The following is a 22,568-nucleotide window of genomic DNA, read 5'->3' on the forward strand; positions in this document are numbered from 1 at the left end:
AGAAGTAAGGAAAGAAAGAAAAGAAGAAGGAGGGTAAGAAAGAAATCACGTGGCTCATACGCTAGTTTATGACGATGGGGCAAACTTGGCGCAGCAAACCACTACTTCGCCATCGCGCAGGGCAAAACAAAATGCCGGTGTCCTTGCTCTTTGACGAACATGCCGAAGAAGCTCAATATAATAAATAATGATAATATATAAATTGACTATAGTAATATTCACTACAGCAGACCCCCCATAGTCGCAGCTTAGCTGGTTTCCACTTTCACAGTAGCGGAAGGGTTCTGAATTTTATTTTTGTGCACTTCGAATCCAGGTAAATGACGCGTGAGTGGGAAAATCTGAGGATCAGCGAAAAATTCCATTACCAAATTGTAGAGACCGAGCAAAGTATAACATATTGTACTACATCAACAATAAACCAGGCTGCGTTATAAGCGTCCGTGACTCATAGTTCACTTCCAACGCCTGGCAACAGTCATGGCATTAAAGTGGGGTGCCGCCTGCTGGTAAAATTTGTTCGGCACGTCTTCAAATCAGACGAACACTGATCTCGGTGGTGAAAGGATAGGTTAACTTGATGCATTCAGAAGTTCAGTGGAAGAAATTCGATGGAATAATTTACGATTGAATAGCCAGTTGACTTCCGGACGAAGGCCACACTCAGCAAGCTCCATGTACCCCTGTGTTGCGCCAGCTGACCTGACCTGCCTGCGAATTTCCCACATTTATCAAACCACATAATTATCTGCCGTCCTCGACTGCGCTTATTCCCTCCTCTTGGCACCTATTCTGTGACTAATGTCCGTTAAATTACCGGCTGGTCTACTAAACTCAATTTTTTTCACCTTAATGTCGACTGGAATATAGGCTATCCTGGTTCGCTCTCTAATACACACCACTGTTTTCCAGTCTATTAAGGTTACGCCTACCATTTTTCCTTCTTTGACGAGTTGCGCGATTCTTAACTTCTTTGTCAAGCTTTTTTTGAGGGCCCAGGACGCGGCCAGAGCTCAAGGAATTCTGGAATGAGGAATGAGCTCTGGAATGAGTTTCTCTAAAGCAACATTCACACAATAAAGATTTTTATTCTCTCTATCTCAAGCTTTTTTTCTTAACCTCGAAGTTCCTATCCCATATTTTATATAGTACCGGTAGACTGCAATGATTGTACACTTTTCAAGGATTGCGGTAATAAGCTGCCGATCATGACTTGGTGATGCCTGCCGTATGCACTTTAGCTCATTTTTCTTTATTGTACTGTAATGTTTCTCCTCATGATGAGGGTCCTATGTGGGTTCTGCAGTGGACATAGACTGATGAGGGTGTTGATTATATAGTGCTTGCTATATATTTAACATTCCCAGAGGGGCGCCGTTATTGACAGTACCGATGTAGCGTGCTCCGAACTAACAAATGTGCAGGTAGAAATGCATGTATAAAAATGAGCACAATAATAAGCTAAGCGCCTAACACATTTGAAAACATCAGGACAGCGGGCAAAATTGAGACCGTTGCCAGGCGCCTTATCACGCGCGCGTGGACAGTTCTTGTTCGTACTTTTGTTTCTTTTGTTTTTATCTTTTGCGCCCTTTCCCTTTACTCCAGTGCAGAGCATCCAACCGTAAGGTTATTCTGGTCAACCTATTTGCCTTTCATTGCTTAATTTTATCTTTCTCTCCTCGATCGATGACACAGTGGTCTGATCCGCGTTTCTATATTAAACGCGTTTTAAGCTTCACCGTCCACTCCATACTCTCAGTCACATCACATTGACAATAACGTGAATAATTCTAGCTTGCGTGCACTAAGTAATGGGCTTGAAGCATAAGGACGCTTAGCTATTCATGTATTTAAATAAGTAACGGCGTTTTTATGTGATTGCGTTTTGGAACCAGTTGCAGGCTGCCATGCAGTGTATATAAAACAATGGGGGGAAAACAACAGAAATCAGTATATTTGCTTCATAGGTTATAGTTTTGCGTGTTTTTCATTAACGCGAGAGTAAACAAGCCTATTGGTGCTCCGTTTTGCAACTTCTAATTCCAGATTTTATTTATACAATTTTGTTTTCTTGGTCGATGGGCAACACCATGAGCTTGACAAGTTCGGGAGGCAACTGTAGCGGGACCCGAAATTTCATTTAGGTCCATATTTGTCCTAGAATCGTGTGTGTGCAATTCATTTTTTGAATTTGTCCGCATTGTGCTAAGTTTTAGGCTGTAATTGATGGGACAAGACATAAAAAAATAGTGCAGCGGCCGCACGAATAAGTGCTTAGTCACCACTGAATCGCAAACAGTTTCAGCAGCTTGTATTGCCTTTTCTATCGCTGTTTATTTATGACGCTCTTCGCTCATGTGAAGAACGAAACACTCGCGCAGACCAGAAATGGGATTTTCTGCGCAGCTCAGTGAACTGGGGAAACGACTGAACCTTCTGTGAATCCACAATGCCTTACGCAACTTTAAACACAAACTGGAATGCGCTAGGATTTCAGAGCAATACCCCCGCGCAGTATTGCAAGTTTTATGGCTTATGCGACAACCTTCTTTGCCTTTTTCTCTTATGTCAAGAAACATGTTAGGTTGACAGGTCATAAACGCAGCTTGGGGTTAGCGGATGTCGGCGTTGGGAAGACACGTGGGACATTTTGTAGGAGTGAGCGGCAGCGTCAAGTTTGTGGGAGATGCCAAGTTGGCAGTTCGGAGACTACTTAAATGCTGTGAGAGAAAAAAAGGCGAACGTGCGCAGATTCGAGAAAAAACACACACACACACAAACAAGAAAGAAAATAAAAGCTATGACACACACGGAATGTACAAACTGGAACAATCTGTCGGCTGACATGACATAAACCAAACTCAGCACTTTTGAGTATAATATGTTACTATGAAAAACGCGCCTTTAGAGACTAATAAAGAAAACCAGAAAGAACATTCACGACATTATTTTGTTTGATTTTGCGTGGTTACAGCCGGGGTCGATGGCATCAAATCCACTGGGTGCCTGTAGATGCTTCTACGTTTGATTGACGCATGGAAGTTTCACAAAGGCAGTACGCGAATTCATTCCTCCGTATTCAACACTTGTTTATCAGCTGATGGTCGGAAGAAAGGGAATGCAGTTGCATAGCCGGCTCTTCAAATGCTGGTCGTTTAAAGAAATAAATTCTGGGGTTTTACTTGCGAAAACCACAATCTGATTATGAGGCAAGCCGTAGTGAGAGGACTCCAGCTTTACGCCATAACCACTAGGCTACCGCTGCGGGGAATGCTCGTCGGTCAGAAACAATTTCATGCAAAAAACAAAACGGTTCAGAAATAAAAAAAAAGCATGCAGGAAGGTCATAAGCGTACAAATCTAACCACCTAAACAAGTCTGTAAACAAATCCACCGCAATTAGTATCGGCACTGGCACCAGAAGTGACTGTTAATTACACGCAAGCAAACGAGGCACACGGACACTTTCTGAGAAAACTGAACCATCTATAAAGGCAAAAAAAAAACTGTCATACTTTAGCTACCGCTTACCAATAAACAAAATGTTATCCGTCTCCGTCTCTTTGGCTGCACCACAGATATGAATACCATTTTGGTAAGTGGCGGTGCCACAAAGCTCCACTTCCCACTTTGTTCCTTTCAATGTGCTCACTGATGGCCCTTTCCGATTTTTTGTGCGAGTGCAATAATTTGTTTACTTCCGTCGATGGATTTCTTGTTATATATATATATATATATATATATATATATATATATATATATATATATATATATATAGATGAAACCTGTAGTATCCATGCCTAGCCTCTTTCTCGGCTAACCTCCCCACCCATCATTAACATTTAACTCACCAGCATGTACGTTTTTTCACTATGTGCGATGACAATGCGTCTTCAAGATACTATTACCCTAGACTAGTGATCTGGCATTATCCAGCACAAAACTTCTCAGCAAATTAGATCACAGGACGCAAATGCAAAATATCGTATATTTGTGTGCACTACTGTGACTTAGAAGAGTCTGTTGCTTGGCCTGTTGGTACCTACTTGTAGAAACGATGAAACCCAGCCTTTAAGACGCAAACACCAGGAGAGGAGTAGACGGAAACACGCTGGGACTAGCACAAGTTTAATGAAACAACCACAGAGAAGTTCGCAGGGAAGCCAGAGCGAGCATGCGTCGTACATACCACGTGAATATCAAAGAAAAAATACAGAATGACATCTAGTAACCACATTTTTCTAAATAAGCTGTCTCTTTCTTTGACACCGATAACGAGGGTACACTAACACATTGATTGTGACAATGTTTTTGGATATGGTACGCTTCAATCAGTTCTCGTTCGTATCGTGTGGTTCCCCTGCCAATAATTCATTAAACTTGTTGCTAGTCCCAGCGTGTGTCCGTCTACTTATCTCCTGGTGTGTGCGTCTCAAAGGCTGGGTTCCATCGTTTCTGCTACTGTAACATGCCTAAATAGACCGACAACGTTGCTATTTAGTAGCGTTTTTGTTGTCTTACAAGATTTACGCTTAATTGGTCTTGCATCATTAAGAAGTTGATTGTCGCTGGTTAGGCGAAGTTGTGTTGAAATGCTGATTTCTTGCAGGAGGTATGTTAGAGGTTGACGGCTGTAAAGGTGTTCCTTTGAGAAATCTTTGCCGCAAGCGAACGTCTTATGCTTCATTATGGAGACTCGAACAAAGAGTAGGCGATCATGCCAAACGCAAGTGAAAGAAAATTTAAAATATAATCGTTTTGGCCCCCTAAATGGTAGCTTGTTGAAGACCCTTTTGAAAAGCAGCGTATGTGAATCAGAAACGGCAGATCTCCTCGGACATAGTATGCTTAGCAATCATTTAACGCCTAATTCAGTGTGAAAAAAATTAATCGTGCACGACGGCAAACGTCGGTGTTTTCACATTTTCTGTTATCAGTTGACCGTCGCGAGCGTTGTTTTTTATGGCTGCTGCAACATTTTTTTTTCAGAGCAGACGAGCATTTTTGTTTTTGCGAACATTCATGCCGCACTTAACAATGTCGCTTTCGTAATGTCCTCATTTTTTCCCCCTTTGCGCAGCTCATGAAATGTGGCTCTTACGCGTATTACGAGTGCGTAATTTCAAGTGCGCCAATAAAAAATAAAACCACACAGATTCAACGCAATGTCAGAACCTAAATGACGCGAAGCTCGTTTTAGTTAGCTAGGTATAGGCGCAGTGGCGTATGGCACAAGCGCAGCCGCGTTTTATGCAGCTGTTAGCGGCGTGCGTCACGCGGACCGAGGCTTTGTCGAGGGGAGAATGGTGAGATGTGTATCCACAGATAAGTGCGACACTTGTTTAAACGCATTACACATTCAATATTCACCCTGGACGATTGCCCAAGGATGGGCGCAGACCGAGGGGCACATACAGACTGGCTTAAGAAAGGTATAAACCAGGTATAAAAAATTAGAAAAAAATCAAAGGCGTTCAATATGAGGTGCTGTTCGGTTAGGATGTCTGTGGGTGCTTTAGATATACTTACTAGCTGATATTACAAGTACAGGTTTTATTCGTGATGCATTCTTTTAGAACGAGGAACAAAGGTGCCTTCATTGGCCCTAATTATTTATTTATTTATTTATTTATTTATTTATTTATTTATTTATTTATTTATTTATTTATTTATTTATTTATTTATTTATTTATACATGCGCCTGCAGAGCTCTCTAGGGGCATTGTTGTAGGGAGTTTACAATACAAAAATACCATTAACGACATCATACAGTGCATTATGCAGTACAAATGAATCAATTTACAGCACATATACGACAAATGGTTGATTAATATTCAGGGCAGTTCAGTTTTGTATATTTGGATTAGATACGTTACTTATGTAGACTGAACCCCGAGGGCTAGGCAACAAAAATAAGAAAAGAAAAAAAAAAGAAAAAAAAAACAAGCGTCGCTTTAGAAACCGGTAGCAAAAATTGGCAGTCTGTCGATAGAAATTGACATTGACGAGCGCAAGCCGGATTTGTCCACCGCCAGCATTTAACCCCTGCGCACAGTTCTAACATTGTTCCATCTAAGTTTCAGCTATTAGTGGAAAATTGCAGCGTATATTTTCTGCTTACATAAATCGCTAAATATAAAGAACGATGTTTCCATATACATGAACACATTTGTATATTGACGTAAAAATAATTATGTGGAACTATGTTTCAGTGAGATAGCCACTGTTATCGGGAACAGTGTTCCACGTTCCTGTACATATTATTTGGAACATTCTTTCACACACCTGTACCTGAAAGCATGTTTAAGTTGCCGACATATGTGTACAGGTATGTGGGACACTGTTCCGTATAACAGTAGGCTATTTCACCAGGGACATAGTTCGTCATAGTTATTGTTATGTGAATTTAAAAAAGAAAGTAGTAATCCAAATATTTGTAAAGCCGTTCCTGATATTTTGCGATTTTATGTAGAACGCCGAAGTGAAAGTATTTGCAAATGTGAGTGATTTATATGAATGTGTATTGAAAGTTTTGACAACTGTTGTGTCGCCGGCTTCTCCATAACAATAAGTTCTTCAATGATCAGAGGATGATAAGCTGAGGTGATATGGAAAAAAAACTATTAAAAACGACCTTGGCAAACCATGCATTTTCCCGTGCATGCTCGCGACTTTTGCGTTCACAATCAATGATCCACCACAGTAATAGCAAGCAATGTATTGTACTTATTCGGACTCAACTGCGTTAACTATATCTATATTTTGCGCGAAAGCTTGCAAAAAGAACTTTGTTTGCTGCACTCGCGATTCCTTTGCTTGCCGTCGTCTGCTACAGCATGGCCTACGAGATCATGCCATGGCTATAGCTTATAGCACGCGAGTAAATTCTACAATACGCCACCAGGGCCGCGCTACCGCCTCGTTACACGCTCCGTATAGTGGAACGACATTGAAGGGACGGACAGCTGGCCAGAATGTGTTGTGAGACGTTGATGGAAATGAATGACCACGATTTATAGTTATAGAATCCAACACGCTGTTCGCGATTTAAGTAGGAATTATAATGTTAAATTGGCAAAGCAAGTCTCAAGAACCAGTAAGTGGTGAGGCCGGGTAGTGAAATTTCGTTACTTGGGATGTATCCTATGAGATAACTGTACGTAAGTCGACTGTCATTAAGTACAGTTTAATCATAGCTTAAAATTGCAGTTGGTGTACTATGAGACACTCGCGCTTTATTCTATGTTTCGGAAACCGAAAGCGTACGCATGGCTACGGCAACACGTTAAACTACGTATCACGTGTAAAAGTGTCGTTTCGTTTTCGATCCGATTGGTTTCGTTCTGACTGCTTAAATACCAAAGCAGCTGGACAGGAAACCAAGAAAACACGTAGCTATTATCGTAGAAATAGTTTAACACTTGGGAAAACATGAATCGCAGGAACATCGACTTGATAAACAAAATAACGCTTCCTCACAGCTACGGCCGCGCTTGGCTGCCTCCCACTAATTCCGGCGTATAATCGCCATAGCGCTCACCTATCACCGTTTTCAGCATGCTTGCAGTGGATGACTACATCCTCGCTCCATATTAAAAAATCCTGATAAAAAGATGTTCCACGGCGTTTTCCGCGTTACCGCTTCATGATTAGACACTTTGACCGGTAAGCTTTCCGTTGCACTGAAAAAAAAAAAGGGTACCATGAAAATTGCTTGTCAGTCCCTTTAAGAGTGCGCCGATGCACCGCGAGCGCTACCTTTTTCAGGCCCCCAAAGCACTGTGAAACCAGTCGGCTCGAGGTATACCAGGCGCGCCTTTGTGACTGCCAAGTGTCTCTGTAACGGCGTTTCTCGGGGATGGCGCAGGCGAAGAATAAAATTAAAAAAAAGTAAAAAAAAGAGAGCTCTCCCGCTTGGAATACCGGCAAGAGCACGCGTAAATCACTTACCCGCGTGACACTGAAGCGCGCGGCATACGTACGAAACAAAAGAAATAAAGAACGCGAGTGCAAAAGGACAAACGAAACGACGCGCCGACGAAGTGCGAGGGAAAAGGAAGCACGAATAAAAATTTGCGATTTCAGAAATGCAACAGAAGTTGTGACGAAGGTGTTAAGGAGGCGGAGCGGCGCTAGAAGTACGGCCTATTTGTCGGCGCGTCTTCGAGGAAGCTGTCGATGCTCGTCTTCGACGTTTCCTTTGGAAGGCGGCCAAGTTTAACACGCCACACTGTCGCCCCCCAAGAGATTTCTGACGCGGCGACGCCCGAACGTTTAGTGGCTGCAGTGGCTGAGAAGTTTCACGGCCACGATAACTAACCGCTACGTGAAACCCATCCAAGCACCAATAAGTGGAAAGAACGCACGTTGTTTCATCTGTTGCGAGAACGCCAGAACCACCTTGACCCACATTTCTAAACTATCATTCATTTTCCTTACTTCTTTCATTTGTTGCATGTGATGCAAGGGATACCATGGTTCGCTCTCTTTCTATGCGTTGTTTCATTCAGTTGTGCCGCCATTTGATTGATTGATTGTGATTTATTCAAAATTTACTTTACAATACATATCCAAGAGCAAGCCGCAGAAGCAGTGATGCTAGTATGCGGCGGGACAGGGCAGTCCGAGAAGTTGCGCAACACATCCTGTACTAATTAGTAGGAAGTAGCTTTCACTTCTTAACAATAATGAACATAACTAATCCACGCAATATATCCCAAGACAATATCCTATAAATACATAGTCATAGGGTACATTCATGCGCAATTAGTTTCCTTTTGGGCTATCCTGCGTCACACGAAAGTGTAATTAGAAGGTTGTTCCAAGAGGAGTGTTATGAAGACATTGAACGCCCGCAGTTCAAGCATTGACTATGCTTAGAATTAATTTGTAACGAAACTCTCGATTTCAATTTATTTCAATTTCAATTTATTTCTGCACTACTTCGTACATCATAAATGCAGGTAACAGGGACAAAAAGCTTGCTTTGTCAATCGACAACGTGACGGGATCTATCTGCTCATTCGGCTGCATGACAGTTTTTTTTTCTACATCTACATTGAAGTAAAGGATAGCTAATAGGTTCAAACATACAGCTAGGATATTTATTTATTTTGTGTTTTAGTAGCGGTATTGAAGGATACATATCGTAAAGAAAACAGGCGTGAAAGAACATACACAATGCTATCAACCAAAAAAGTTCAAACGCAAGAATAAATAAAACGAAACACATGCGGCAACACTTGAAGCATGCTGCACAGGGAGCGCAAAAAAGATGATCATGCGTTGTTTCTTTTTTTGGTGTGTAGATTTTTTTCTCACATTAGATTACTTTTTTTTTTGGTAGCCAGCACCGTGGTTATGCAAGTACTTGCACTGGCATGTCATGGCACATTCTAATAAGCTTGCTCAGCTTTCGATACCGATGGAAAAATCCGGCGAACATTGCATTTCGGTAGAGTACTAACGTGACAATCATGCCATGCAGCTTTAGTTCGCAGGTGAAACGAGACCAATTATTTACAGCTTTACTTGCCATCAAAATAAATTCAAACTACAACTGGATAAAATAAGTAGGGGCCCGTTTCTGCCTTTGTTGCTTGATCTCAGTAGCCCATAGTTGCCTATGAAGCCATCGTATAATAATTTAAATGTCTAAAACTGGATTCACCATTAAATACTCGGATTTTGATTGAGATGAATGTGCCACAACATGTGGATCGTGTGACTGCCCAAACGAGTTCTATGCAGTCCACACGTAGACACCTTCTGGGGCTCATCTTGTCAACAAATATAATTGTCATCTATCTTACACGCACTTTATATCTTTATCACTTCTTGCCCGCTGCTTTCCTGTCAGAACGCTATGTCACGATGCTGTTCATGACCTGGAATGTACCGGGCGCGCAGTGTTATAGAAATAAAAGGCGCCCAAGATTTAGGACAATTATTGTTTGGAGACAAAATAAGGCACAAAGGTCTCTTAGAATTCAGGGCTGTGAGTTTCAGCTTAACCAATCATACATAGTATCTAAGACGAGCGGGTTACGCAGATGACATTCTTATCAGGGACGTTGTCACCTGTACCTAACACTTCTTTTTTTTTTTTTGTACAAGTATCTACCCTATAGCTAAAAATAAATGTTATAAATGACAGCACAGACACAAAAAGAAAGTCCCGGTGACCTTACTTACTTGATACTGCTGCGCGGAAGAGATGTCGGGGCGCTGTAGTAAAATGCCTCCAGCTCGAATCTTGTCGTAGTCGCAAGTCCTCAGTTCGGAATAGATGGCTTAGATAAACAAAAAAGGCGCTGTCCGTTTTACGCGCACCAATTGAGCCGTCGCTAAACCAACGAGCAACATTACAATAGCTCACTGCGGGTAACTCTCCTCTTCTCGATGAAAGTGTTTTTCTTGCCCCGGTCGTCCTCGGCGAACACTCTTCACACCCTCATTAGCCGGCACCGAACAAGTGCGACGCAATGTCAACACCGAGCCAAGTGATTATCCACAGAGGAGTCCGAGCAATTACTGGAGGGGCAGTGCTGATCATCATTGTGAGCGAGAATTTTCGAGTAATCATCAAGTGCACCAAAGTCGAGAGCGCAGCGCAGGGCCATAGCTTCACGTGTTGAAGAGGATAATCCAGCGACGAAACTTCAGTTCTATCCTTTATACATAAACTGACACTCCCACCAACACGCCGTAGAGAAGCCGAGGATTTCGTTTTCGAAAGTTAAGCAGGAAAGGCGAAGCGTAACAAATTTTTTTTAGAAATGCCAGAACGAAAACAGTTGAAGACGACACTACCGGCCTGCGTCGGGTTAAGGAGCTCCCCGGGCCGACCCAGCCGTTCAGGCAGCCCGTGTCGTGATGACTGGGCGCCCGGGACTCGGGGTTCCAACTCCGGAACTTCCCTCCAGCCTCCCCCCCCCCCCCCCCTCTCGCCACCTTCTACTCTCGGTCTCCGTCGTGGAGAGCTGAAACTTTTCTCACCGCGTCAGGCGATGGTGAGAGCGCTCCAGTGACGCAACCGTCACGTGAGGCGTGACGACCAGAACACGTGTTTCTCGGGGGCGACGTCACCTCCGTCTCTCGTTCTCTTCGTTTTCTTCTTTCTGATTTTTTTTTGTTCTCTCCTGCTCTTCCCTCTTTTCGCGCTCTCACAGCGCTGGCCGCGATCGCCGACGCTTCCCTCTACTTTCAATGTCGCGGCGGCGCTATAGCGAGGGCATCCTTTCTGATGCCCTGTGGTGGAATTCCTGGCTGCCTCGTTCGCAGATGAATGTATGAGATTCGGGACCGGAAGTGCGTCAGTTCATTCAGAGCGCCGAGTTTGTAGAAGTTCGCGAAGAAAGCATAACTACACGAGTAAGAACGAAGCGATTAGGAGAGTTCCTGTTTGATTAAAAATGTGCATAGCCCGTATTATTCTCCGGGAATTAAAAAGCGCAGTTGGGCGCTATGCGTAATTCCAGCGTAAATCAAGACGATGCTTGACTCTCTCTTTCTGTGCCGGGGCGCTTGTGACATGACTAATTTTATGCTGTGTTCAAAATAAAGCAACGGTAAAGGTAAGGAAGTGCTTTCCACGCAAATGTGTTCTCTTAGGAGGAGGAAATTATTCTGAGCCTGTTCGCGAGGCCCAGGTAAACTGAACGAGCCAGCTGGCAATTTGGACTTCTAGTGCGGTACGCACAAATCACCTTAATGTCTTAAGAAATTTCTTTTGGTAGTAAAAATTATAGCAAGAAAAGAAAAGATAACGAAACTCTAGTCAAACAATTTTATTAGAGCTCCGCCGTTCTTCTGACGTCAGCTTCAACGTGGTTGAATAAAACTTCGCGCAGCTCTTGAACAACTTTTTTGCTATGTCAACGTCTGTGCTTGCGCTTCCGTTTATTGGTGAAACGTTTTGTGCAGTATTTTGAGAATTTTTTTCTTAATATAACACAGGTCTATGAAACTTCTTAGTTGCTTTAGAAAGAACGAATAGTCATGTAAAAGGTCCTTCAGATGTTGGTACCTGAGTGGCAACAAGGAGAATACTAAGACTGCAACAATGACGTTGCATTTTGCGATATTCTGTCCTGACTTGAGAAAATTTTATCCGTAGCCGTGGAAACTTTTCTCGAGGATGTGATGCCTGGTTGTCGCAACTAGGTCGTTCTTGTCGCATTCGCTAGCAATGTCATTTGTCAACTGGATGTTTTGTCAGTTGCAATAGATATAGGGCCAGTAGTGTTGTGAGTACAAAAAGTGGCCCTCAAATAAGAGCGTGTAGCTAGGGTTAGATCTTTGTCGTATACTATAAAATATAACTCGTAGTTCTTTAGTAAAACTAAGATATCACGAAAATTTCCAGCTCCATAACACAAGATACCAACAATTCAGGTGGATTAGTCTGAAGAGTGGGCATTTCTTGCTCGATACATCAGTTCACTACCAACGAAGTTAAAAACTTATCGGTGAGCAGCGTAGGAATTGTGTAATGTAGGAATGTGTAAATGAAGCCTGTCAATGTTCAAGGCATGACCAGTCGCTAGAAGTCACAACACATTCAGTTTTGAAGAATTCGCCATCACAAGTTCTGCAAACTGTAATCCTGTACCACATAACGTTATCCCCCAAAATAAGCCCTTGTTGGGAAGTGCGTCACAGGGGCTTGCTGGGAGGCAGGCCAGCGTAGATCAAATCGCTATTTCGAGAAATATCTGGAAAACGTGCGCCACACTGTTTGACTATAGAAACATTAGTTGGGCTCGCTTGGGGCAAGTTTTTTATGCGATAGCATTATAGGCAGACGTTTCTCACTTTGTAATTATCCGTATGACAGAAAAATATGAGCCTATCGTGGAGGCAGTGAAGTCAAACACAGCGTCTGAAAGTGCTAGCTGTTACGAGAGAAGGATGTAAGATAGCCGCACGGGATGCACGCGCCAGACGTTTAAAAGTGCCGACTTTCGCACGAAAGGAGCATGAGTGCGATCGTGGCCTAATGATTAGAGAATTGAACTGCTGTGTCGGAAGACAGTGGTTCGATTCCACCACATCGGTAGCACGTTTCATAATAGCATTTTAATTGGACTTAAACATTTGCGAGGCATCTAACAGGAAACTCGAGGTGTGTTGTGCGTACGCAAGCACATGCGCAGTGTGCACGAAATCGCAAGTTTGTAAGTGAAAAAAGAGCCAGAAACGTCACTAATAATTGAGAGTGTAAGTTTTTTAAACTTTTGCGGGAAGCAAACGATAATGCGTATACAAATGGACACGGGCGACTGCTTACTGAGGATGGTTGCGATGAAGTGTCGCGTTGCCACCAAACGGACAGACCTCCAGGCTGAAGTGGATTCAATTTCTCATTTGAATTGGACACGCGAGAGTGATCACTCGAAAGGACAATTAGAAGAAATTTCTTAATTAGCTTGTACTAGATAGGTTGTCAAGGATCTACATCTAGAGACAGACAGTAACCGTAGTAGTAAAATTCACTGGCGATTACGATACTCCCGAATGCGAAAGTTCAGCGTAGCTGTATGCGTGTTTTTATTTCGCGATATATTGGCTGGCGTGGACAATCTATCTCCTGGGCCCGTTGCAAACAGAGCGAAGTATGGCGCGATTGCCACGCTAATGTAGAGATCGCGAGAGCCAGCGCGTGGATCACGCGTGGGCGCGATTCACATCAGCCGCAGCCGACAAATCTACCAGGCGATGCGCGTTGCTCTGGCGCCATCTCGTAGCCATCGTCGCCAGGACTACGCTTTTCTTCTCACCCTTTCGCCATACCCTTCTCCGCTTTCCACCTCATGGTTCCGTTGTACTGTCCTCTCCGCTTTCCTCCTCGCGTGTTTTATCCACCGCTGCGATCTGTGTTCGCTTCCATCTTTCGCTGTGCTCGTTCGCTCGGTTACGCAGACGCCGACGCTCGTCACAGGAATGGGTGCCTAAGAGCTGCGCTCTAATACAATATGGCTATTATTTTTGTTAATGTCGTGGTAAGAAGTTCTTTACTAGAAAAAAAAAGTGATCGTCAAACTTCCATATTTTAAAGAATTCGCGCTGAAACCACAGCACCGACCCGTCATTGTGTATTTTCGCGGTGAAGTAACACTTCTCCAAAATTTTCTAAGTTGAGTCTGCCCCCCTTTAGAAAACAGTGTAGTCCATTTCTGCCGCAAAAAAAAAAAAAAAAAAAAACGTCTAGGTCCAATTGGACACCTAACGGATCTATGACGTCACGGCTTGCTGGTGCGTAAGTTTTAAAGTGACGTTAAAGAATAAATTTATTTCACCTGTATAAGTAAATTACCCTTCTACAATACTAAAAAAATGCCCCCATTACAGCGAGAAGAGGCTTGGCAAATAAAAAAAAAAAAAAAGGTGCAAGAAAGAAAGACGGGTGGAGACGCCACCTTGAAGTTCTCTCACCAGCGCGCCATGACGTCATCAATTTTGGTGGCGTCTGCAACGGCTTATTTAATTGTTTATCGGTAGACATGAGCTACACTGTGTTCTAAAGAAGCCAAAGACTAAACAAAGTAAGTTTGCGGAGCTTTGATTAGCCAACGCGGCCCAAATACGAAAAGATAAATTGAAATCCTTGACGTCACACTGACGTACCGGCGGGGCGGTTTCGGCGCGAAATTCAAATAATCTTTCACCTTTATCTGCTCTTCTAGTAGTCAACCTATTATCGGTAGAGTTTTCAAACAATACTTTATCAGTCTAAACTGATTTAGTGTTTATCTTTAGTGTTTCTTTAAGCAGCGCCGCCAGCCGTCTGTCGCTTTTGCGTGTCTTCTGGCTTATCAAGCCTCCTCTTTCATTTTATGCGTAGCGCACATAAAACGGTGTTCTATCAGAGTTACAAAATGCATTTTAAGAGATGCGAAGGGCCGACGGGGACGTCGAAAATTATGGTATTTACTCGAACATAGGTCGACTCCTATATATTGAACTATTGGAGAAATAAAAAAAAAATTGTGGCAGAAACCATCTCACGGTGACTGTAGACGCTAATGCGTTAGAATTTAATCAATATTGCGACCCAACGTATTGCCACCGTCGAAACAAAGTATGTATGAGGTGTGTACTGCAGCGGTACTGCCCTTTCGAACTTCCATAAGAACACTCGGCGCCATCTATCGCCACCGCCGCGAAGCTTGTGCGTGGCCTCCGAAATGCACGGCGCGCCGGTGTGAGGCGAACGCTGAGAATCGTTCCCTCGATTGGCGCACACTCAGTCGCACATACTGAGTAACCCAAGTTGGCTAGAGGTTCATTGAAGAGTATATATAGTGCATTCACGGCGCAGCTCGCTAAAGCGTTGGCATGAAAGCCGTTCATTGAAAAGCGGCACTTACCCAGTGCATTTGTGGCGCAGGCTGCTGATGCACTGGACAGTCCTTATGGAGCCCTTGTGAGGTGGGTTCGATTCCGCTCAGCACTGGAGAAATCTAAGGTATCTTTTTCGCCATTGTAGAATGACAAGTTCCTTGTGTGACGTACCTAGTTACCCAAGTTGGCCTCAAAGACGTTCAGAAGTACATGTTGCTGGGCTAATCGGTTCCTATTGGTCAGTAGGCCGTAAAAAAAAATATGGTCGCTCCGCGAAAACAAGGAAGGGCGGAAGCTCCGCTTGTCCCCTTCCGTCCTTCCTTTTTGCGCTAAGCGACCATAATTTTTATGGTCTACTGAGCAAGGACGTTCGTTGGAGTCTAGCCTAGACCGAGTGGCACGTATCCTGTATTGCAAGTCGGCATCAAAGAGTTTCTTCGAACAACGGTACCCACCCAGTCCCGCATCTACAGCGACTCATGTCGGTGAGAAAGAGGTTCGTCGAAGAGCGGAACCAATGTACACAATGCCGCATACTCAGTTGTCCCAGGTTGGTCCGGTGGCTGGTTTTGAAGCCTATTGCCCCAGCACAGCAGCCCCATGTACTACCCAGTGACCCAGGTAGCCGGGAAAACGGTTAGATACAAACAAACGTAGATACAGAGATACACAGATAGCCCCTGGAAAGTGCGTGAATTGCCCTAAGAATACTAACGCATTAAAAAAATATATTTTGATTACAGGCCAACCCATACCTTTTTAGACAAACGAAACAGCTTTGAACATGAACGCTCGTTTATCGAATGAATCAATTGTGTGTTGTTTAGTGGCGCAATGGCCAGATATTGCCAAAGAGTGCCATGCCAGTGTTTGTGAGTTTGCAGTGGAGCGATGAATTCTGCGAAGTAGATTAGGCGTGACTGTAAAGGGGCCTAAAAATAGTCGCTGTAAAGTACGTAAATTATACATGTACTAAAATCATGGCAATGACTAATGAGGTGTACTATGAAATGAAGAATGCATTGAGAAAGAACGATATGATATTTAAAATATTTAAAATGGAGTAATTAGCAAGAAGCACTACTGCCTAAGCGGGGCCCTTGAACCACAAGAGTCTGAAGGCATGTGCTATAAACTGACTATCACAGCGGCATCCTCTGGAAAGAGGATGCGCTACGAACTTGTTGGGCTAATAACATGCAGGACCACATCGTTCAAGAACTCGACGACTGCTTTGGCTTTAAAAAGCGGTTTATTTTCTTTAAGCTCGTCCGAAGTATACCACAGAAGTCGTCCTCGTCGGATGCTTCGCGAGCTTCCTGGGCGGCCCGAACGACGACGATGACAGATAGGTTGAAACACTTCTACTGAGCGAATTAATGAAATTTAACACATAATATTCTAAAGAACAATACGATCGAAACATGAAGTAGAAAAATTAGTGTGAATAGCTTCAGTTTTGCCATGATATACCCCCTGAAGGTAATTAAAAATATCTAAGTAATTTTAAGCTTATAATTTTGTAAACTGGTGATTAACTCATCATATACTAACGTCTACTGCCTGGAATGACGTGTTCCAAAAAACATCCGTCTCTGAATCCATCTTATTCTGAGATTTATACTCAATTGAATTCTTCGTTGAAACACTCGTTATTAGCTATGGTGTCTAAGCCAGGCAAAGTTGATCTAGCACATATCAATTCGAAATTCACCGATAATACGAAGACATCAGCTTTTCTTCACAATTAACGTTAATAAAGTAACAATTTGATGTACGCTGTCCACTAAAACACTTGACTACCACTTAAAGATGACTTCATAGCTGTATCCTTTTCAATCTCAATCAATAGTATATATACCTGGCGCCAAATTTTCATAAAGATAGCAATATTGTCACGTTGTAGTGACGGTGAACCACCACAGTGGCATAACGCAAGCCAGAAAACTAACTGTTTATTGGTAGAACCTGCGTCCACCAAAATAATGCTACTGGCGAGCACACTCGCCGATCGTAGAAATCTGAAATCAGCGGTTCAGGCGCGTTGGCTGTTATACTTGACTCATCGAACCGTCCAACGTAATCACCGGTACTCGCAGAATTTCTAGAATGTACACCGATGAGTAACAGTATGTGGACCAGTGATTGCGCAACAAAGCTGATTTTTCCTCCTCTGCCTGCGGATCTTACTTGAAATTGAGGGCTGCAGTCCAAACTTGGCTTTGCAAACTTTCAGGTGCACTCGTCAGTTTCAGTTTATGCCTGTTAATTACGAATTCACTTTTTTTCGGCGATCCTCTGTGGTCCGTATACGTTTCCTCACGGGAATACAACTTTATTCGCGTCACACATGCAGTCTGATTACAAAAGGTTGCACTGCACTAGGTTGCATTAGGTTGCACTGCACAGTGCTGACTCAGCCCGACTGGACACTCGTAAAGCCCGACCGGCTAGCGTTTACAAATAACTCGACAGGTCGATTGCAGCCCGACAAGGCGACTATATCTGCTTCTGTCGGGTTCATATGGACGCCCTGACTTCTCTGATACATGCAGGCGCCACATGCGCCGAGCGATAACGTTTAACATTTGATAGCCAGGGAAAAGCGGTCACCGGAGAAAAATTAACAAGTACGTGTCAATATGTTCCGAATAATTGGGAATGCTCTACGTTTTCTAAACGCAGCAAAATTAAATTGAAAAATTTCCAAGGGAAACGTAATGAGAGTGTGTCCATGCTTCAGATGTACTTCGATGAAGAAGCGGGAATTGGCTTCCCCTCTGGAGATTCCTATTAAGTCTGGCGCAGTGCGTTGGACGTTTTCCAATAGCGATGTTCTTGTTTGAGTTTAGTAGATTAGATAAAGTGTCCTAAGCATGTATAAAAGTTTTCTGTTTACCCGCCGTGGTTGCTCAGTGGCTATGGTGTTGGGCTGCTGAGCACGATGGTCGCGGGATCGAATCCCGGCCATGGCGGCCGCATTTCGATGGGGGCGAAATGCAAAAACACCCGTGTACTTAGATTTAGGTGCACGTTAAAGAACCCCAGGTGGTCCAAATTTCCGGAGTCCCCCACTACGGCGTGCCTCATAATCAGAACTGGTTTTGGCACGTAAAACCCCATGATTTAATTTTTTAAGTTTTCTGTTTATCTTCTTTTCTGATTCGTCATGCGCTCAGTCGCTATGCTTTCTCCGTTATCCGTAATTCTTGATTAGACGTTCAGTTTTCCTGCTCCTCCGTCAAAATTGACAAGTTACAACTATGATTGATGTGCTGGTGCTTATTGATCCAGCTACAGCAAGGACGCATGCCACCTCCTTGCACAGAACGCAGTTCGGACACTACGAATTCCTTAAAAAATGCTCAAGCCGGTCAGACAGACGAACAATTACAATGACAATTAAATAAAAAGTCAGAACGTGTATTGTTCACATTAAGTTTAACCTAGCAGTGTACATCATAGCACACGATTTTAACAGCAAGTAATGTCAGATCATATAAAAAGATGAAGTAAAAATACAAATATAGCGCTGTCATTTGCAGTTCCCATGCAGGTAAAGGAAACCTATTAGTATATTAATTGTAGATAGTAAAGTATGACGGTTTTGAGTCTAAGGCCAGTTCAATATAACTGAGCTCTCGTTGATAGCTGAATGTGCTGTACGTTGGAAGCCCATGGCCGGCACAATAAACTCGCCGTCACTTGCACGCCATGCCGCTTTATACGAGTGATTGTACTCTACGAATGACTGAAGCTGCAACTTTGCATGAATAGCGCTGTTAACTTGACTTATATAATGTGCATTGTTAGGTACACCTAACTTGAAAGCTTCGATTATTTTCTTATTCTTTTACTCCTTCCCCTCTGTGCTTATTCCACATTTTTGATACTGTCATCAATACCCGTCATTTTCTATCTCCCTTCTTTGCAGAACGCTTTCTTTGTCAACAATGCGGGTTCCGCTGGTAGGTTACAGCGTAGCTTTCTCCCGGAGTCAAGTTGTTTGCGTCGGCAAACAAATAAATCGCAACGGCTCGGACCCTCGAATCTTCGGCCGTCGTAATGTTAGTTTGTCTTTCTTGCTTTGCGCGGCAGAGGCATTGTAGTTGTTTACTCAGGCTGACTGGTGTAAACTGCCGCTGCTTGTCTTCGGGAATGAAACGTTCATGGACGCTTCGGCTTCCAGTTTTTGGTCTTGATACCCTTCTTACAATAACTCGGATAGAAAACGAAAAGGAAGTAGCCAGGGTGGCATTGACCCTTTTGGAAGCTCTGCAATAAATGTTTTTTTTTTTATTAGCTTGGAAGGACGTGTCCTATGTTAACGGTGTACATACTGTAAACAGTATATAGAAGGCGTGGGTTACTCATATTGCGTATAATTACGCAAACTTAGGACTGTGAGCGTTTTTTTAACACTTCCATGACATGCACTATATATTATTCCCTTGGTTAAAAGCAGCTATTTTCTGCTCGCGATGCGCAACCATTTTGGAAGAGCGGGCTCTCATTGGAGGAGGCATCCTTAAGCAAGCATTTGCCCGAAGAAGAAAAATTACGGCAGAACTCACCTCACGGTGACTGTGGATGGTAATGCGAGTATCAATCGATCAATGTAGTGACTAATGATGCTCCTGAAGTCACGTTTATTCAAAACCTATAAGTAGTATAATTGTGAGACTTTCGTTGCTTCGGCTATATTTCACATACTCCGATATAGTCCCACTTTGCTATGTCGCTGGCTTGCCAAGGTTGCCCATGAGAATGGAGGCGTGACGATGGCTGTATAACGCCGACGCAGTGCCGTTGGAATGATGAACAAGGAATGATATCGATCGAACGACAAAGGCGTGTAACCATGCAGAGCATGGCGGCAATGATATGTAGTTATTTGAATTATGACGATGGCATAAGGACGACACGATGGCAACGTGATGACGATGACTGTATAACGACAACCGGATGAAGAAGCGAGAATGACGACGATGACACGACCAAGACGGTATGACAACGAATGCATGATAGCGTCTCTGTAACGACCACGCAATGACGAAGATGGCATGACATCGGCGGCATAGTCACGATTGAATGAATACAGCATGATCGGGTCACTGTGTCGGGATAGATGGCGTTACGACGACCGCATGACCAGAGCAAGATATCATGATGCTGGAATACCGACAATGGAATGACCTCGAAGCAACACGACTAGGAGCACGTTCCTAGTGGCCGAAGCAGGTAGACAACTTGGGCCACTGGGTTGGCGTAAGAGGATAGATAGATAGATAGATAGATAGATAGATAGATAGATAGATAGATAGATAGATAGATAGATAGATAGATAGATAGATAGGCTCAAAACGGCTGAAGATGGAACAGAATGTTATTCGCATTTGAAAAAAAAAATCTCCGAAAATTAGGATACTCCCTAATGCGAATTTGAGCACAGCTGTATACGTGTTTTCATTTCGCGATTTATTGGTTGACGCGGACAATCTGTCTCGTGCGGCCTGTTGCAAACGGAGCGAAGTGTGGCGTGACATGCCTCGCTCGAGAGCCAGCACTTGGGCACGATTCACAGCGGCCGCCCCCGACAGACCTCCCAGACGACGCGCGCTACTCTGGCGCCATCTCGTAGCCACCGTCGCCGCACTACGCTATTCTTCTCACGCTTTCGCCATAACCTTCCTCCGCTTTCCACCTCATGGTCCCGCTGCACCCACCTACCCGCTTTCCTCCTCGCGTCTTTCATCCTTCGATTCACTCCGCATTCGCTTTCATATTTAGCTGTGCTCGTTCACTCGGTTATGCCGACGCCGACACTAGCCGCAGGAAAGGGCGCCTAAGAGCTGCGCTCTTGAAAGCCGCTTTCCTGAGTTGCTACCCGAAAGCGAGCGTTAAGACCATCTTTTTTTAGAGAAATAGAGCATCCACTTACAGTATGTTACAACAATATTTATCTTCAAAAGTGCGTTGAAGTGGAAATGTTCGTGCATTGCTGAAACGCAAGTTACATGCTTCATGTGATACAGAACATACAGCGCTGAATAACAGCACAGCGAGAGCACAGCGCCGTAGAACAACACGGACTGGTTTGTCACTGTGGATCCCCTGCCGATGCACTGCGGTCAAGCCTGTTATTTATCAACTTTTGCCCCAGCCCGTTTTGAGGCCGTTGTGTTGCATTTTTACGCTGTTTGCGCTTATTACACCTGCTGCTGCTGCTGCGAAAAATTAGAAGAAACCGACAAAAATAAATTGTATTACTACACCTTTTGCTACTGCATTTGTTATCTTAATTTTGGTTTTTGGAGTTCATTTTCGTGCATGATACTAGTAGAATGCGTTGCCTAAGATTCGCTGTGGGCGAGTGACGAGATATCGACTACGGCCAACGCAACACCAAATACCTTTTCTCCTGTAAAGCGTGCTTTGTGGTGTTCACGCGTGCAATAGAAGAAGCACAACCTAGACGAGGTTTATTAAATGTGTGCTGAACAATTTGTGATGTCAAGTTCACGACTACACTGTGCACTGCAGGCAGACGTATTGTTTTACGTGAACGTCGCTCGCACGATTATGACGTATTCAGTGGAGGTGCAGACGTCATGTAGACGCCATCTGCGTGCGAGCCGACGCTGGCGATTGCTTAACAGGTAGAGTGCATATGTTGCCTGGAAAGGAAAGTTACTGCGAAAGGGAGATAAAATTCCAGAGTGTTTGCAGGTTAACGACATCGGTTGTGACAAAAATGATTGACCGTTTCAAAGTTTTGTACACACGTCTGCAGCAGTTGCAACCTTTCGCGCCCTTTTATATGCCTCCATTATGATTCGGCTTGCATGAGAGGATTTACGAAGTATTTCGACATCCCTGAAATATTGTTTATTGAATAAAAAAAACAATAATCGTTTCTTTGCAGTACATTCACATGCTGTCGACCGGCGTTGACCATCCTGAGTGCTCACTATATCACTCCCATCACCACCTCCACCATTTGAGCCTAAAAGAGAGGTGATTGCGGTGAGTTGTGTAAACCCATTGAATATTGTAAGTCGCCTTATGTGCATCCTCGTGACGATTTCTGTATCGTCATAACATTTCAACAATGAGTAATGTCACCCTTAGTATGTGCCTTTGTACCATAGTTTGAACGGGCACTCTGGCACAATCTAGTGGCAAACGACGAGTCTTTTTTAAAGTAGGCCTAATTGAAG

At 43.6% G+C, this 22,568-nt stretch overlaps 2 protein-coding genes across 5 annotated transcripts in view; one reads left to right on the forward strand and one right to left on the reverse strand.

The window, feature by feature from the left end:
• LOC119433455 (pyrokinin-1 receptor) overlaps window positions 1-10,909 on the reverse strand; it is a 186,795-nt gene extending 175,886 nt beyond the window's left edge. The window contains exon 1 of the mRNA XM_037700664.2: window positions 10,198-10,909. The gene's annotated coding sequence lies outside the window, so the exon portion shown is untranslated. The remainder of the gene's footprint in view (window positions 1-10,197) is intronic.
• The window catches only part of LOC119432983 (proton-coupled folate transporter), a 611,776-nt gene that overhangs the window by 185,508 nt on the left and 403,700 nt on the right, over window positions 1-22,568 (forward strand). The window lies entirely within an intron of this gene.

This window comes from Dermacentor silvarum, chromosome 11 (genome assembly GCF_013339745.2).
Source record: "Dermacentor silvarum isolate Dsil-2018 chromosome 11, BIME_Dsil_1.4, whole genome shotgun sequence".
Lineage (NCBI taxonomy): Eukaryota > Metazoa > Arthropoda > Arachnida > Ixodida > Ixodidae > Dermacentor > Dermacentor silvarum.